This window comes from Amblyraja radiata, chromosome 9 (assembly GCF_010909765.2).
Source record: "Amblyraja radiata isolate CabotCenter1 chromosome 9, sAmbRad1.1.pri, whole genome shotgun sequence".
Lineage (NCBI taxonomy): Eukaryota > Metazoa > Chordata > Chondrichthyes > Rajiformes > Rajidae > Amblyraja > Amblyraja radiata.
The window spans coordinates 68,221,059-68,238,283 of NC_045964.1; the positions used below are offsets into that span (position 1 = coordinate 68,221,059).

Genomic DNA, 17,225 nt, shown 5'->3' on the forward strand with positions numbered 1-17,225 from the left:
AATTTCAGAAATCTACATCATTTTTGAATTGGAAATGCACAATTTTCAGTCGGAAAATACATATTCAGCATTTTGGATGTTTTATGGTACAGTGGTGCTTAGTCAAAACTGTTCACTTAATTTCATCAGATTCTACTTTACTATTAGTGTGCAGTACACCGATAAAATTCAAAGCTTTATCTCATTCTACAGGAACAGATGTTTCCTGATGATAGACACAAAATGCTGGAGTAACTCAGCGGGACAGGCAGCATCTCTGGAGGGAAGGAATGGGTGACGCTTTGGGCCGAGACCCTTCTTCAGACTGAGAGTCAAGGGGAGGGAGACACAGAGGTATGGAAGTGCAAGGTGTGAAATCGAGACATCAAAAGAGGATGCAGATCAAGGAAAATGTAGAATAGATCGTTGTTAGCTAGGAGGTGACCACAAAGCAAACACAGATACAATGTATTCAAAAGGGAACTGCAGATGCTGGAATATCGAAGGCACAAAATTGCTGGGGAAACTCAGCGGGTGCAGCAGCATCATAGATGCTGCTGCACCCGCTGAGTTTCCCCAGCAATTTTGTGTACCACAGATACAATGTAATCGGGGGACAGTCAGACTGGTCGGAGAACTAGAAAGGGGGAGGGACTGAGAGAGAGGGAAAGCAAGGGTTACTTGTTTAGATAAGTCAATATTCATACTACGTGGGTGTAAACTGCTCAAGCAAAATATGAGGAGGTTCCTGACACTTCAGTTCCTTGTAGGATTTCGACTTTGTGATTTACAACGGCAGAAGATTCCATAACCAAAGAAATTGACCCAGTTTGTGTGATATACTTCCTGAAAATACTGTCGACACATTCTCCACTATTACATGTCACAAATAATTAGTGTGGGGGCGGTTTGAGTAAGGGTGGTGCGGTGGTGCAGCGATACTGCCTTACAGCGCAAGAGAGCTGGGTTCAATCCTGACTGCAGGTGCTGTCTGTACAGAGTTTGCACGTTATCCCCGTGACCTGCCCGAGTTCTCTCGAGATCTTTGGTTTCCTCCCACACTCCAAAGACGTACAGGTTTGTAGGTTAATTGGCTTGATATAATTGTAAACTATCCATAGCATGTGTAAGATAGAGTTGGTGTGCAGGGATCGCTGGTCGGTGCGGGCTTGGTGGGGTCGAAGGGCTGGTTTAAGCGCTGTATCTCTAAACTAAACTAAACAAATGCATTTACCTGTGTTTCCAGAGTTTCTCCAAGTGGTGAGAAGTTTGAATTGCTGCCATCTTTTCATGCCGATCTTCCCACAGAAAAATGTAGGGTTTTTTTTTTCCAAAAAAATTTTTTGTTTGAATGCCTATTATGAAATGTTCAAGTTCAAGTTCAAGAGAGTTTATTGTCAAGTGTCCCAGATAGGACAATGAAATTCTTGGCTGTTCCAAGATCACTTTGGCCAAAATTCCTATGGAACAAGGTTAGGAATTCCATTCTTTCCCAGCAATGAGTTTTGGATCCCCTCACTTTCCAAAGTTTGAATAGTATTAAAGGTGGCATGGTGGGACAGCGGTAGAGTTAATGACTTACAGCGCCAGGGACCCAGGTTCGATCCTGACTACGGGTGTCGTCTTTACCGAGTTTGTCCGTTCTCCCTGTAACCTGCGTGGGTTTTCTCCGAGATCTTCGGTTTACTCCCACACTCCAAAGACGTACAGGGTTGCAGGTTAATTGGCCTGGTATAATCGTAAATTGTGACTAGTGTATGTAGGATTGTGTTAGTGGTCCCTGGTCGGTATGGGCTCAGCAGGCTGAAGGGCCTGTTTCTGCGCTGTATATCTAAACTAAACTAATAGAAAAAGTAAAGGATAATGGGTAGTTCTACAGACCTATTTTTTTCCACCAGACTAATTCAAGCCTGCACCCACAACACTGTTAAATAATATTCTTATTCACATGTGACTGGAATATCTCATTCGAAAATTATAAGCTGAAATATCTTTTTTTCACAGATTAGCATCAATCATTCCAGATAATCAAATTGATATTATAAATGAAATTCACTATATGAAAAACTGCATCAGTTTGGATGTGTTTTTTAATATTTTTTCCCATTTTTTGATCATCGAGTGAGGAGCAATGTTAGCAAGAATACAAAATGTTAATACATTCTATATGTTAATGGATGTGGAAACCATTTCTTACTGGGATAAAGTGTCATTACAAGCACCGGTGGGTGAAGTGAATGGAAAGACACCAGCCGGCCACAGTATTAAGCAGTAAGGCAGACACAATATAGATCTCTTACATTATCCTGACTAATGTGCCTACAACGGCGAACTGGAACAATGCCTTCTGCTAAGGAACTTTCTTTTTCATTTAACATGCTCCCTTTAGGCATTCAGCCTGCAAGTGCAAAGTATTGGGACCTCTTTTGCCCCAGTAGCCAGGTACAACTGTTTGAATGTTTCGAACAATGATTAGTAAAGGGCCTGTTCTACTTGAGCGTCATTTGCGCGTAATTTACGCGACATCATTTACGTGTCACGACGCACGATGTTCAAAATCTTTGCGTGCCATCTGCGTGACGTGCAAATGACACCCAAGTGGGACAGACCCTTAAAGGCGTCAGGGAGCCATGGAGAGAAGGCAGGAGAATGGGGTTGAGCGAGAATAATGGATCAGCCATGACTGAATGGCAGAGTAGACTTGAAGAGCCAAATGGCCTATTTCTGCTCTCAGAACACGAACAAACATGTCTCTCACCTACTGTTCTTATCTCTGACCTTTGTTCCAACTATCACTACCTGTCAAAAAAAAAACGCTTGCCTGTGTAGCCCTATTACCAGCCATGCTGGTTGTGGTCGGATGACAGTGAGCAGTCCTGAACCACTATCTACCTCTTTAGGGATCCTCGGACTACCCTTGATCGGACTTTGCTGGCTTTACTTTGCACTAAACGTTATTCCCTTATCATGTATCTATACACTGTAAATGGCTCGATTGTAAACGTGTATTGTCTTTCCGCTGACTGGATAGCACGCAACTAAAAGCTTTTCACTGTACCTCAGTACACGTGACAATAAACTAAACTAACTAAGCTTTGTATTCACTCTCCCCTTTCTTCTCCCCCTCCACCCCCCAAAATCAGCCTGAAAAACATAATTGATCCATGTTCTCTAGATATGCTGCCTGATCTGCTGAGTTACTCCAGTACTTTGCATCCATTTGAATTGAAATATTTAGCTCACAAGTATTTATTTCCAAAAATTGGGCAGCGTTGTATATATATTGCCAATTGTTTAGTTTTGAGATTCAGCACAGAAACAGGCCCTTCGACCCACCGAGTCCGCACCGACCAGCGATCCCCCTCACATTAATATTACCCTACACACAACTTTACGTTTATACCAAGCTAAATAGCCAACAAACTTGTTCATCTTTGGAATGAGGGAGGAAACCGGGGCATCCGGAGAAAACCCACACAGGTCACGGGGAGAACGTACAAACTCCGTACAGACAGCACCCGTAGTCACGATCGAACCCGGATCTCTGGCGCTGTAGGGCAGTAGCCCTACCGCTGGGCCACCGTGCCTTCCTACTTGTCCTACTGTACATCGTTGAAGCTTCAAGATGTGATGGTTGGGCCTGGTCTGGGAACCATTACGTGGAGTGAAGGCACTCCTAACATCTTGGTATCAGTTTATTATTGTCATAGAAACATAGAAACATAGAAAATAGGTGCAAGAGGAGGCCATTCGGCCCTTCGAGCCTGCACCGCCATTCGATATGATCATGGCTGATCATCCAACTCAGTATCCCATCCCTGCTTCTCTCCATACCCCCTGATCCCTTTAGCCACAAGGGCCACATCTAACTCCCTCTTAAATGTAGCCAATGAACTGGCCTCAACTACCTTCTGTGGCAGAGAATTCCACAGATTCACCACTCTCTGCGTAAAAAATGATTTTCTCATCTCGGTCCTAAAAGACTTCCCTCTTATCCTTAAACTGTGACCCCTAGTTCTGGACTTCCCCAACATCGGGAATAATCTTCCTGCATCTAGCTTGTCCAACTCCTTAAGAATTTTTTAAGTTTCTATAAGATCCCCCCTCAACATGTGTACAAAGATACCACACAAAGCTTTGTTTTGCATGCTATCTAGGCAAATCACCCATTTGTGAGTGCAATCATACACAGGTAGTGCAGAGAGAAAAATAAAAGATTGTGAAATATAGAGTAATGACTACAAAGAAAGTGCAGGTAAAAAAAAGTTTCATGCCCACAATAAGGTACATTGGGAGATCGGGACAACACCCTTAGCTTGTGAGGAGTTTTGATTAAAAGGCCCCAGCACATTTTCCAGGTAAGACAGAGGGACATGCAGGGTCTCTGAGAGGAATTTTATCAGTTTATTTCGGGCCCTTCCCTTCTCCATTAGTCATCCTGTTTTTATCCATTACGGTTTTATGCCATGAGCTGTAGCCTGTAAGGCCAAAAAGGCTATGGAAGATGAGAGAGGAGTGGAATGGAGCGCTCTGCTGATTTTCTGCATTTGAGGCCTTATGTTCCATGATAAAATAAATAAATATAAATAAAATAAAAGATTAACCTGACCACACACACGCTAGTTAAAATTCCCTGCTTTATTATGGATCATAATTTCTATGAATTACGATATATAAAACTATGTAGGTTCACACAAAATGTGAATGCTAGTCTTCACAAAATATATGCAAACATTTTCTGAGATTTCAGGAAATTCCCGGCCCCCCTCCTTTGGCACCTGGGCCCCCTTTCGGACCCCGGGCCTGGGTACGATGTACTCCCTTCACCCCCCTCCCACAGGCCCTGGGGACATGTGCCTCTAACCTCATCTACAGCATCTAGTGTTCCCGATATGGCCTCCTGTGCATCGGAGAGGCCAAGCATGAACTCAGCGGCCATTTCTCTGAACACTCGCACATGGTCCACCAAAGGCCTACTAATCGTCTTAACTCCTCTTCCCATTCCCACACTGACCTTTATGTCCTCAGTCTCTTCCATTGCCAAAGTGAAGCCACACACAAACTGGAGGAACAGCACCTCATACCCCGCTAGGGTAGCTTGCAACCCAATGGTGTGAACTTTGAATTCTCCAATGTTAGGTGACCTTTTACAAAACCCTTTCTCCCCCATCCCTCCACCCACCCAACCCGTTCTGTTCCCTGTGCCTCACCTCGACTCCCACCTGTTTCTACACTCCACTCACCCCCCCCCCCCCTCCCTCTCATTAAACAATCCGCAATTTACAAACCTGTCTCATACCTTCCTTGTTTTCTTATCTCTCTGGTCTTTGTTCTGACTATCTACCCATCAAAACCACCCCCCCACTCCCTCGCCTATGTCAGCCTGTTACCTGCCACATATTGTCCTGCCTCTCCCCTTTTCCTGCTGTATTCTCCCCCCCTCCCCCCTTAAATCATTCTGAAGAAGGGTCTCGACCCAAAACGTCACCTATCCACGCTCTCCGGAGATGCCTGAACCGTAGAGTTACTCCAGCACTTAGTTTCCTTTTACGTAAACCACCTTCTGCCATTCGTTTGTTTCTAGTTCCATATTATCCCACTTACACATCCGCTCCCTATAACAGAGGACTGAAAGGAGCAACAAAGACAGACAGAGTGCTGAACACCTTCACTCAGACTGCCTGGACCTACCTGATCTTCCAATTGCCAAACACTTTCATTCCCCTTCCCATTCCTTTTCCCATTCCCACACTCCGTTGTCAGAGTGCGGCCAAACCAAATTGGAGGATCAACACCTCATATTCCGCTTGGACAGTTTGTAAGCCAGTGCACATATGCATATCGATTTCTCTAACCAAGTAACCCTTGCATTCCCTTTCTCTCCATCCTTCCCTCACCCAAGGCGTACCAGCTTCAAAGTCGTCTTGTTGGGTTTCATTGTCTGTAGCTTGTTGTCGCCTAACACACAGCCAACAAAGCCCGTTTCCCTTATCATCATTAATTTTTTGCATATCTTTCATTCATTTGTTCTATATCTTACATCACCGTCTATATCTCTCGTTTCCCTTTCCCCTGATTCTCAGTCTGAAGAAGTGTCTCACCCAAAGGGTGACCCAAAAACGGCACCTATTCCTTTTCTCCAGGGATGCTGCCTGACCCTCTGAGTTACTGCAGCGTTTTGTGCCTATCTTCAGTTTGAACCAGCATCTGCAGTTCCTTTCTAATGGGTGGTGAAGATGGCATTTGCATGTTTGCCTCCATCGGTCAGAGAAATGGAGGAAAGGATCTTGAGTGTCATGTTGGAACTGATTGAACCCTTGCCTCTGGAAGAAGCAGCATACGAGGCATCAGCTCAACTAACCATGGCACTGTGACTGCCCTTGATGATAAAAAAAATAATGGCAATTTGAGAACAGTATTAGAAAGAAGTGGGAAGAAGTGAACTCCAGCACCTAGGGCCATATAGTGAAACTGGGTAAAACAAGGGGTCACAGTTTAAAGATAAAGGGGAAATCTTTTAGGATTGAGATGTGAAAAACATCTTTCACACTGAGAGTGGTGAATCTGTGTAATTCTCTGCCACAGAAGGTAATAAGAATAAATTTTATTTTCGGGCGCCTTTCAAATCTCAAGGACACCTTACAAAGATTAAACAGAAGAGAAAAAAACATATAGTCAGAGAAAAATAAATAATAAGGACATCATCAATATACAAATTAAAGATAGAAATCGCTCCAAAGACACAAAATCAAAAAACACAATGTGAAGAGAGAGCAGCGGCAGCTAAAGCGCGCCAGCGTCCACTCTCCCTTCCGACAGCCATCTTGGACACAGACTAACATAGTAACTACATACAAAAAAATCATCCCCCCACAGTTGATACCACTGTGGGGGAAGGCACAGAGTCCAGTCCCCAACCCCAGTTCTCCCAAAAGTCAGGCCTATTGAGGCCACCGCTGTTGCCTCTACGGAGGCCCGATGTTCCTGGCCATTCTGGCCGGGTGGAGTTGCCCCGGCGTCGGGAGAGTCCTCACTGCGGCTGGGCCACCTGGAACGGCCGCTTCCTAGCAGGGGATTGTCGGCTTCCGAAGCCGACAGGGACGCACCGGGTTGGAGCTCCCAGGCTCCCGATGTTAAAGTCGGCGCCACCCGCTCCGCTCCGCAGACCCGCAGCCTGGAGGTGATGAACTCGGCGGTCACAGCTCACCAGAGCTCCAGCGCGTCGATCCAGCGTGGCGACCCAGGCAAGGCATCGCCCGCTCCGCTCCACGATAGCGCTCCAGCGCTGTGCCGCCACCGAAGCCGAGGTGCTGGGCGGTCCCCGCCAGGAAACGGCGCTCCAAGCCCGCTGGTAGGCCACGAGGACGGGTCGACGGGCAGCCCGGAGAAAAAGCTGCCTCACCGACCAGGTAGGGACCTAGAAGTAAGATTACCTCCTTCCCCCCACATTATGAAGTCTATTTCTCCTACAAACGAAAAACAAAACTTACTAAAAAACTGGGGAAAAAATGGATTAAACGGACGGCTGCTGGTTAGCAGCCATTCCCCAAGATGGCTCCTCCTCCCAATCGTTGAGGTAGTTGAGGCCAGTTCATTGGTTATATTTAAGAGGGAGTTAGATGTGGCCCTTGTGGCTAAAGGGATCGGGGGTATGGAGAGAAGGCAGGTACAGGATACCGAGTTGGATGATCAGCCATGATCATATTGAATGGCGGAGCAGGCTCGAAGGGCCGAATGGCCTACACCTGCTACGATTTTCTATGTTTCTATGTTTCTAAGAGCCTCAGATATCTCATGGAGACACACAAAAGTGGGTCACCTCTCATCAGAATGTTGTTTTGCAAGCGACAAATGTAAATACACCACTGAAAAAAGGTTGCATCAAGAACCTGTGGAGACCCGAGTCAAGGCAACCAATATAGATGTGAAGGAAGGAACTGCAGATGCCAGTTTACATCAAAGGTAGATACAAAATGCTGGAGTAACTCAGCGAGACAGGCAGCATCTCTGGAGAGAAGGAATGGATGATGCTGTGGGTCGAAACGGGTCTGAAGAAGGGTCTCGGCCTGAAACATCACCTATTTCTTCTCTCGAGAGATGTTGCCTGTCCCTATCTATATTGGTTGAAGATAGAAACAAATTGCTGGAGTAGCTCGGCGGGACAGGCAGCAACTCTGGAGAGAAGGAATGGGTGACGTTTCAGGGCGAGACGGGTCTGAGGAAGGGTCCCATTCATTCCCTCCAGAGATGTGCCTGTCCCTCTGAGTCACACCAGCATTTTGTGTCTATCTTCAACCGATATAGACGTCAATCAAGACGTGGTCAAACTATAAAAAGTCAGAATGAGTTAGGATGCTGCAGTTGGATTGGTCATTACGGCTACAGAAAAAATATAATGTACTCAGACAGCTACAATGGAAGACTTTTCATGAATACATATAAAAAAAAAAACCCCAGCAACCACAGAGAGTAATGAGTCCTTTGCCTGACTGAAGTCAGTAATGCATGGTAATGGGTGATATTCTGTATGTTAATACTAGGATAAGAGTGTCATTACAAGCACTGGTGGGTGAAAAGCATGATGAGGTTGCAGGCAAGTCATTGTGTTCAGGAGTGCCAGTGCGATGGATGACACTCTTATGCTGTTGAGAAGCACAGTTTGCAAAAGGAAAAAAATCATTAATATGGTTTTCAGCCATTTGTGCTGTAAATTTAATCAACTCTGCCCCTCCGCTGAGCAACATTATTTCAGTTGAAATACGTGGAACAGGTAGATGAGAGAACAGCGGGAGAGTCAACTTGTGAAGGACAATACTAACGCTGTTACGTCTATTGCAATAAGCATTCTGTCAAATTTAAAATAGAGAAAATACTTTGTTTGGGGACGTACCCGATGCTGCACCTGCAGAAACGCTCACAGGGCAAAATGTCACATCCTGCCGCTAATTTACCAGCGGATGGGGGGGGGGGGGGGGGGGGGGGAAGAGCGGGTATCAGTACTATAGTCACTAGAACGTAAGTAGTGGAAGTAGGCCGAGTATGCCCTCAGGTCTGATTCGACATTCAATAAGTCGAGAGTCAAAAGTGTTTTATTGTCATATGTCCCAGGTAGAACAATGACATTCTTACATGCAGCAGCACAACAGAATATGTAAACATAGTACACTGGAGACAATACAATGTATATGAGATATAAAAAGTTCAGTGTGTGTATATGTACACATACTCACATAAACACATACATACAGATTATATATATATATATGTGTGTGTGTGTGTGTGTATATATATATATATATATATGTATGTATGTATGTATGTATGTATGTATGTATGTATGTATACTTCATATATACTATGTATTTATATTAAATATATAATCTGTATATATGGAACAAGCTGCCAGAGGAGGTAGTTGACGCTGGGAATATCCCAACATTTAAGAAGTAGTTAAACAGGTACATGGATAGGACAAGTTTGGAGGGATATGACCCAAACGCAGGCGGGACTAGTGTAGCTGGGACATGTTGGCCAGTGTGGGCAAGTTGTGCCGAAGGGCCCGTTTCCACACTGTATCACTCTATGTACACGCACACATACGTTCACATAAAAAGCAAACAAACAATAATAATGCAATAATAACAATAATAGTCTATGTTGTTTAGAGCTTATTTGAGGTTGTCGTGTTTAACAGCCGAATGGCTGTAGGGGTGAAATGAGGGATGAAGATGAAGGCTAATGTTTCAGAACATAGAACATAGCCTAGAAACAGGCCCTTTGGCCCACAATGTCTGTGTTGGATATGATGCCAAGTTAAACTACTCAACACCACCCCCCTCCCCCCCTCCCCCACCCTACCGCTTGTTTTTTCTGCCCTCTCTTCCCCGTGTCCCACCTTAACACCCATTTCTACCACTAATGCGCCTCTGCTTTCCCTTCCGCCCCCCCCCAATCCCCTCTCCCCCCCCCCCCCCCCCCCCCCCCCCGCACTCCCCTCGCCCCCCCCACACCCCATTCTCTTGCAGCCATATCCCTTCCTCTGGCTTCAAAGGATTTATTCCAAGCATCTTCTCTTCTTGTCTGGGGTTAGGAGGGAGAGATAGATCAGCTACGATTGAATGGCAGAGTAGACTTGATGGCCTAATTCAGCTCCTCGAACTTACGATCTAATGAGGTTTTACAAACACTGCCCCAAAGGACTTGTTGATAAACATGATAACTCTCCCATATAATTTACCATTTCCTAAATGGCCACTGGAGGTACATAGAGGAACAGAGGTTAATGTATTGTCTGATTTTGCCACCACAAACGTAATCATTTGGGCGGAATGGTGACGCATCGGCAGAGTTGCTGCATTACAGCGCCAGAGACATGGGTTTGATCCTAACCACAGGTGCTGTCTGTCCGGAGTTTGTACGATCTCCCAGTGATCTGCACGAGTTGTCTCTGAGATCTTTGGTTTCACCCCACACTCCAAAGACGTACAAGTTTGTAGGTTAATTACCCTGGTATATATAGAAACATAGAAACATAGAAAATAGGTGCAGGAGTAGGCCATTCGGCCCTTCGAGCCTGCACCGCCATTCAATATGATCATGGTTGATCATCCAACTCAGTATCCCATCCCTACCTTCTCTCCGTACCCCCTGATCCCTTTAGCCACAAGGGCCACATCTAACTCCCTCTTAAATATAGCCAATGAACTGGCCTCAACTACCTTCTGTGGCAGAGAATTCCACAGATTCACCACTCTCTGTGTGAAATGTTAAATTGGCCCTAGAATGTGGAGTGTGTGGGGTCGCTGGTCGGCACGAACACGGTGGGACGAAGGGCCTGCTTCCACACTGTATCTCCAAACTAAACTAAACGCTGCAATCCACCACACTCTACCGAACCACCTCTCTTACTTCCAGTCTGAAGAAGAGTCTCGACCCGAAACGTCGCCCAGTCCTTCTCTCCAGAGATGCTGCCTGACCCGCTGAGTTACTCCAGCATTTTGTGCCTACCTTTGATTTAAACCAGCATCTGCAGTTCTTTCCTACACATCTCTTACTTCCGGACCGTGTCATAAATTGAGGTGAGAGAGAGGGAGTGAAGTGAGAGGGAGATCTCATAATATTGTTTCCCCATCAATGCGGTAAATTAATAACATGTTTAAAAGGGAAGAATACCCCTTTAACTTTTTGACTGCAGACCCACTGGGTCAAAAGGTTAAAATGGTGAGGCACTGCAATGAATCGTAGCGTTGCCTCACAGTGAAAATATTCAATCCCACAGAATAAATATGCAACTAAAATATGATCCTAATCAAAACTGACGGTGAACTGTTCTGACACATTCCACTGCAATCCCTGAGCCACCTCCACCCACACTGAGGGTCTTTGAGTGATATAGTGATACAGTGTGGAAACAGGCCCTTCGGCCCAACTTGCCCACACTGGCCAACATGTCCCAGCTACACTAGTCCCACCTGCCTGCACTTAGTCCATATCCCTCCAAATCTGTCCTATCCATGTAATCCATGAGATGAGCCAAATAAAATATTTAAAACCTGATATCTATTATGTCTGGTCAAATATTGCTTGGCTGCCAAGAACTTGTTAAGTCCTTATGTTTAAGGAACACCAGCAAAAGAGTTGAGAAGCAAAATCAAGCAAGTGTATATTGAGCATCCCACCTGAATGAGAATTGGTGAAACAAAGTACAAATAGTGATAAATCTGCTTTTAGATGGGGGTTGACTGTCAACTTTTTAACCAAGCAGAGGATTATTCTGTTTGTGTGTATATGCGCAGAACACATCACGAGGGACAGAAGAAAATGTGAAGATAGACACAAAAAGCTTGACTAACTCAGCGGGACAGGCAGCATCTCTGGAGAGAAGGAATGGGTGACGTTTCGGGTTGTGAAGAAGACTCTCGACCCAAAACATCACCCATTCCTTCTCTCCAGAGATGCTGCCTGTCGCGCAGCTATGTGCGTCTATTTCGGTTTAAACCAGCACCTGCAGTTCCTTCCGACACAGTGGAAAATGTGAAATTTGTTCTGATGTAAATCAGGATAGGGAACGGATTTGCAAATCATGTGACTGCATGTAACAACACGGTCTTGACAACGGGTGAGTGCAAATCAAATTGACAAATTGTGCAGCATGGGTGTAGCATGGCAGAGTAGTAGTAGATCAGCTGCCTTCATTCCATCCCAGTTTCGATCCTAACTATGGATGCTGTCTTGTATGGAATTTTACGTTCTCCCCGTGACTGCCTGGCTTAGAATAAAGGGGAGGTCGTTTAAGACCGAGGTGAGAAAAAACTTTTTCACCCAGAGAATTGTGTATTTATGGAATTCCCTGCCACAGAGGGCAGTGGAGGCCAAGTCACTGGATGGATTTAAGGGAGAGTTAGATAGAGCTCTAGGGACTAGTGGAGTCAAGGGATATGGGGAGAAGGCAGGCACGGGTTATTGATAGGGGTCGATCAGCCATGATCACAATGAATGGCGGTGCTGGCTCAAAGGGCCGAATGGCCTCCTCCTGCACCTATTTTCTATGTTTACATAACTTTATAAGTGATCGAGGCAGAACTAGGCCGTTCGGCCCATCAGGTCTACTCCTTTCAATCATGGCTGATCTATCTCTCCCTCCAAACCCCTTCTCCCCATAACCCCTGACAACCATACCAATTAAGAATCTTTTTATCTCTGCCTTAATTATCCGTTGACTTGGCCTCCACAGCCTTCTGTGGAATGTTTTCCCTGAGTGCCCCAGTTTCTTCTTGCACTTCAAAGACATAGAGGTTTGTAGGTTAATTTGCTTCGGGCAAAAGTGTAAATTGCCCCTAGTACATAGGATAGCGCCAGTGATAAGTGCTTCGCCGGTCGGCGCGGACTTGGTGGACGAAAGGGCCCGTTCCCGCGCTGTTTCTCCAAAAATAAAAAAATAAAAAGAAAAGTTCACAATCTGGGTGGACTTTGCCAAGGACTTAGTGACAAACCTGCGGTGGATAAAGACGAGGTGTGCAACTCTGCCCCTTTGGGAAATATTTAAACGGAAATCCAAGCGAGAGAGCTCAAGGGAAGCATGAAATAAGGAATTGATGAAACACTCAGAGGAAACATGACCGGGAACAAGAGAGACGATGAGTTAAAAATCGAAGAAATAAAACTAATAAACAGGAACCCGTGTTGCTATAATGTACAAAAACTTAAATATTTGTATTAACATGAATAATACAGATATGTTACTGGACCAGAAAAGTTATGTGTGAGAAAGCTAGATAACAGAATAGTGATTAAAAACATGAGTTTTATATGGTTGGCTTGATGTGTTTTGAAAAGATTAAGATTGGAGTCACTGTTGCTAAAAAATGATCAGGGAGTAGCTTCAGACGTGATTTAAATAAATCCATTTCAACAATAATTTACATTTATAACACCTTTAAATTCTGGATACAAGACCTACGTACTTTGCAGAGATGTCAAATGGCAAATGGAGTGGACCAAGGGGAAACCACAGGCTGGGTCAGAGAGGAGACTATTAAATGAGTAGGTGGTTTCTAAAGGAAGGCACAAAGTGCTGGAGTAGCTCAGTGTGTCAGGCAGCATGTCAGGAGAATATGGATAGGTGACGTTTCGTGTCACAGCCCTACTAACTTATTATTGGGAGGGGGGAGGGGGCAAGACGAAAGGTGGAAGAGAGGAGGGGCAGGACAAAGCCTGGCAGGTAGTAGGCTGGCACTGGGGAGGAGGGTTATTTGATCGGCAAATGGTTGGACAGAAAACCAGAGATGAAAAGGCAGAAGGTGTGAGACAAAAGGATTGAAGAGTTGCGAATTGTGAAGCTAGAGGAAAGGTAGGTGGAAGGGGAGGAGGAGCAGGAGGAGGGGAGAAATAGATGCTGGTCCAAGTGGAGCACAGGGCAAAGGAGGGATGGAGAGGGGATTATATAGTCAAAGAGACAGGCCCTTCAACCCAACTTGCCCACACCGGCCAACATGTCCCATCTACACTAGTCCCACCTGCCTGTGTTGGCCCATATCCCTCTAAACCTGTCCTATCCATGTACCTGTCTAAATGTTTCTAAAATGTTGCGATAGTACCTGCCTCAACTACCTCCTCGAGCAGTAGTTTAGTTTAGAGATACAGCGCGGAAACAGGCCCTTCGGCCCACAGAGTCTCACTGACCATTGATCCCCGCATAATAACACACACACTAGGGACAATTTACACTTATACCAAGCCAATTAACCTACAAACATGTACGTCTTTGGAGTGCGGGAGGAAACTGAAGGTCTCGGAGAAAACCCATGCGCTCACGGGGAGAACGTAAAACTCTGTACACACAAGGACCCGTAGTCGGGATCGAACCTGAGTCTCCGGTGCTGCAAGCGATGTAAGGCAGCAACTCAACTACTGAGCCACCACGCCACCCATAAATTTAGCAAAATTACTTTTCTACAATCAAAATGTTAAAGTTAAGCAGATAATTATAGCCATTGAAACTGTAGTTAATTGTTTATTGTTATACGTGTGTTTGAAACATATATAAACTCAATATACTTTCAGTTTGGAGATTCTACTGTGAGTCTCCAGGAGAATGTTTGCTTTCCCTTGAGTCACAGCCGAACAGCATGGAAACAGACCTTTCGGCCCAACTTGTCCATGCCGACCAAAATGCCCCATCCAAACTTGACCCACCTGCCTGCATTTGGTCCATAACTCTCTAAACTTGTCTTCTCAGCAAACGTATCTTTTGGGGGTGGCACGGTGGCACAGCAGTAGAGGCGCTGCCTTACAGTGCCAGAGACCCGGATCAATCCTGACTACTGTACTGAGTTTGTACATTCTTCCTGTGACCGTATAGATTTTCCCCGGGGGCTCCAGTTTCCACCCACACTCCAAAAAGTTACAGGTTTATAGATTAATTGGGTTTGGTAAAAAGATTTGTCCCTAGTATGTAGGATAGGACTAGTGCATGAGGTGATCGCTGGTTGGCATGGACTCGGTGGGCTCAACTAAGCTAAACTAATCCATGTACCTGGCCAATTGTCTTTTAAATGTTGTTGCAGTATTTATTTACATATCATTATAGAAGTCCTCCTGACGAATAAAGACTTTATATCAACCAGCTTCTGCCTCTGAGAGGCATAGTTCAGAGGTCAAACTAAGTCTAGGGTCGAGAAAAGATAGCGGCTGAGGCAAGGAAGAGATTTCAACTCGAGAATGAAAATTCTGAATTGGAATCAATGGGGGAAGCAAATGTGAATGCAGGTCATTGGTAATTGGAGAGGACAACCTGACCCATGACAGGACATAGGAACAGGTTTGCAGTGAGTTGGCCGATGGTCGACTGGTCAGGAGTGCATTGGAATTTGAGTTGAGTCGAGCTTGGAGGTGATAAATACTATGAGATGTGGTGGTGGGGGAAGGAGACTCAGTTCAGAGGCAAATAATCCATCAGAAACTCGAGGTAGTAATCGCACATTGGAGAACTTAGGAGCAGTGTGCTTCTTCACATTGTTGGTAAGCACGATTACTACCTCCAGTTTCTGATGGATTATTTGCATCCAAAAAGTCACCTATCCATGTTCTCTGGACATGCTGCCTGACTCGCTGAGTTACTGCAACACTTTGTGCCCTCTGGTGTAAACCAGTATCTCCAGTTCTTTGTTTCAATGAGCTGTGGTGATGTCTGGCCATTTTATGTGCAGGAGCATAAAGAAAGCATGCAGCAGACCAGCCTACCTGAACTCCCGGTGGCTCAGCACTTCAACTCCCCCTCCCATTCCCAATCCGACCTCTCTGTCCTGGGTCTCCTCCATTGCCAGAGTGAGCAACAGCGGAAATTGGAGGAACAGCACCTCATATTCCGTCTGGGGACCTTGCGTCCGTATGGCATTAACATTGAATTCTCCCAATTTTGCTAGCCCTTGCTGTCTCCTCCCCTTCCTTAACCCTCTAGCTGTCTCCTCCCACCCTCCCATCCGCCCGTCCTCGGGCTCCTCCTCCTCCTCCCCTTTTCCTTCTTTCTCCCACCCCCCATCAGTCTGAAGAAGGGTTTCGGCCCGAAACGTCGCCTATTTCCTTCGCTCCATAGATGCTGCTGCGCCCGCTGAGTTTCCCCAGCAATTTTGTGTACCTGCAGTGAGAGTCAGACTGTTTCGTAGACCCAACAGGGTATGGCCTTCATTATGGGTCACAGACAAAGGCATTAAGGTTGATGCTGATATTTCTTCCCTTAGTTTAGTTTAATTTAGTTTAGTTTAGAGAATTAGCACGGAAACAGGTCCTTAGGCCCATCCTACACACTATCCTACACACATTTTACACTTACACCAAGCCAATTAACCTACAAACCTGTATATCTTTGGAGTGTGGGAGGAAACCAAAGATCTCGGAGAAACCCCACGGGTTCACTGGTAGAACGTACAAACTCCCTACAGACAAGCCCCCGTAGTCGGGATCGAACCTGGGTCTCCGTCACTGCAAGAGCTGTGAGGCAGTAACTCTACTGCTGCGCCACCGTGCGTGCCGCCTTCGTGCAAGTGTACACTGATACAGAAACAATGTGTTTATTTCTTACTATCCACAGTTGACTACAATGCACTGTCCAAACAGCGCTAAGACCCCTCAGCAGGGAAGAATGACAATGTTACTGCAAGCAGCGACTGATTTGTGACCGCAGAAAAGCGCATTGACACGAGGCCATTATTTTGCTGCCTTTGTATCAAATGTCCTTCTTCCCCTGCTCCCCCCAAAATTGCTGCGAACATGGAAAAAATGTAATACAAAATAAATCATGCTCCGCTTGGGATTTATTACCCGCACTTACAGTCTTCACACCTGAGAAAGCAACTCTGCTCCTTAAAGGTGATTTAACAATTTACTCCCTGATTTATTGTGTTCAGAGTTCACGAATGGACAGAAAACATAGAACAGTGCACGCACGATGATGGTTCAGATGGTTGTGCCTGTGAACAGGATTAATAAGCACATTATATCAACAGCAGTTAAATGCGCGGTTTTACAGAGAAGGCTCTTTATGCTCTTTGGAAGTTGTAAGCTACGCCACTCTGGTAATTATTCCAGTGTGTAAACAGATTGTATTGAGGTGGTCTGATGATTTAGAACCACACAACCTCCTGAAGGAACTGTTCCAACAAAATAAGTAAATAAAAATCAAACTGTCACTAGAAGCATTCAGAAACATTTAAAACCGTTGAGGTCTTTGACAGTAAGCAAAACTGGCA

General features: G+C 45.3%; 1 long non-coding RNA gene across 2 annotated transcripts in view; it reads left to right on the forward strand.

The window, feature by feature from the left end:
- Positions 1–999: 999 nt before the first annotated feature.
- The window catches only part of LOC116977246, a 52,297-nt gene continuing 36,071 nt past the window's right edge, over positions 1,000–17,225 (forward strand). For both annotated transcript variants that reach the window (XR_004413155.1, XR_004413154.1), the window contains exons 1-2: positions 1,000–1,056; positions 1,226–1,293. This is a non-coding gene — a long non-coding RNA (uncharacterized LOC116977246). The remainder of the gene's footprint in view (positions 1,057–1,225; positions 1,294–17,225) is intronic.